Genomic DNA, 2346 nt, shown 5'->3' on the forward strand with positions numbered 1-2346 from the left:
TCAGTCTTGGGGATTGAATCCAGGATCTTCATACTGAGCTCCATCCCTGGCTCTTTAATTTTAATTTTGAAGCAGGTCTCACTGCACCACCGGGGCTGATCTGGCCCTTGTGATCCTCCTGCCTCAGCCTCGCAGGGTGCTGGAATCACAGATATGTACCACCAGCCCAGCTCTGCTAAGTCTTATTCCCAGGTTCTTTCTGACTCTGCTCTTTCCCACTTGGAACTGACAAATCACACTCAAAGATAATTGCTGGTCTTTTACTGCAGCAGTTTTAAAGGACTGACTCTGAGTAGCCTGTGACAAGTACTAATTTTTGTAGCCTGTAAAAAATAACCCATGTGTGGTTATCCTCTTTTTGAATTATTGATCACTGTTGGCTACTGTCCCCGAGTCTAGAGTATAAAAACTCTGACAATAAAGACAGCTATTTTGAAAGTATTAAAGAGAGTAAAACAGTCAAGCCTGTGCGCCTTCTACAACAGAGGGCTTTTATGCCGCATAGCAGGTAGTCAATAACATTTTATGTCCACGGAGGATTCTCCGCTTTCCAACGACACTCTACCCCCAGTTGTGAAGGCAGGGGCAGACTTTCCTCTCTCCTCTGCTCTCGCATCTTGAGCCAGTTCACACTGTAGCAGTCTCTGCAGAAAGGGCAGGAAAGAAGCCAGTATCGGGCCAGGCCCACTCTCTTTCCCTCAGCAACAAGGCAGGTGAATAATTAACACCCATCTGACTCCACCTAATTAAATCCAGACCCGCCAGCTCTGTTCATCTGAACATACTTTGCTTTAGAGAAAATCACCTTTGCTATCTTCACAGTTTATATTTCTTAAATGGACACCTTTGGAATTAAAGAGACTGTCTTGGCTTTGAAAGCCTTCTGTGAGCTGATCATTGGGAATAGATGGCGAAGCCTTACTCTTTTTCCTAAATGGGAGAGAGAACATTAACCAGTTACTGGTTGACAGTCATATGAACCTAATAGTCAAGCCTCCTGGAATCCTTGATTATACCCAGCTTCTCCCGAAGAGGGTGGGAAAAAGAAAGCTTTTTGTCCTTTAAAAATGGAATCTGCACTCACAATGTGGGAAATTAGTGAGAATCCACAGGCAAATGCTGGGTTGCAGCCTGGTTGCTGTTTGGATGATCCTGTATAACCTGAGCCTCAGACGGAGTGGCTCCAACTGCAAGTCACTGGTGCATCAGGCTTGGAAATCAACCCCCAATAAAACACGATGCTCAGTCATTCAGAACAGCATAGTCGTCAGTATTTCGCCATCAGCAGCCTCGTTAGGACTCCTTTCAACACAATATAAACTCGGCTCCTTTACTGTACCAGGCAAACCTTTTCGATTGCATGTAACCCTGCCCAGTCATTGAAGCCATGATGGAAAGTTAAACAAAATCACAAGGCTGCCAAGCCTTCTTATAGGAAGAATTACGCTGGAGTCTTGTGATCTTTTCCTTAATTTGTATTGTCAACTTCTCATGTATCCTTATGGCTTAGAGATTGAAATTTCGATATGGATCATCCACATGAGAGGGTGGAGGAGAATAATGTGGACTGCAGGAAGGGAGGGAGAGGCCAAGGAGTCTGCGTTCTATCAGAGCGTCTAGAATCTGAGACGAGATGGTAGAATCCTCAAATCCACTGTCCTGCACATTGAAATCGCAACGCAGTTTTCCAATAAAGCCTCCTCTGGCATCATCTTCTCCAAGTGTAAAAGACTAGGATAGAACTCAGCTATGGAATTATAAACTAAAGCTAAACAGCAAACTGGTAAGTGGACAGTTCTGAGTCAGCTAACATCTCTACCATTGAAATTCTTGAGTTTGGATTTGGTTTTATCTCTCACTTATTCCCTTGAACAAGTTACTTCAAAAAACAAGTTACTGCCAAAATCTCAGTCTATTTTCTTAAACCTTGAACTACAATCTATTAAGACATGACTCTTGTTGTACAGCTTGAACTTTCACATTATCTAAATAAAACACCCAAGGATTACATTGTTTTGTCATGTGATTGTTGTTACTATGATAACAATGTTGGGGCTTGCCTATGTGTTTGGTAGGGGTGCTTGTAAAAAGAATATATCTGATTAAGTGTGCTGTTTATTTACTTTTGGACCCACAGTTTAAAGACTTGCACACAAAAGGCTAGGAAATGCTTCCTCGATGAGAAACCCTCGCCAAGTGATTACTCAGCTGGCAAAATGGAAATTTCAAGTTGCATAGACAGCTAATTGTGGGCTGCCTCTGGAATGACAGGTCTATAATTTTTAGTTTTGTGTGCAGTGGAAGCCAGTCACCTTGACACTCTGTGATCCATTATCCAGTGGCCAC

Source organism: Fukomys damarensis, unplaced genomic scaffold, assembly GCF_012274545.1.
Source record: "Fukomys damarensis isolate Sample0158 unplaced genomic scaffold, DMR_v1.0_HiC HiC_scaffold_16, whole genome shotgun sequence".
Lineage (NCBI taxonomy): Eukaryota > Metazoa > Chordata > Mammalia > Rodentia > Bathyergidae > Fukomys > Fukomys damarensis.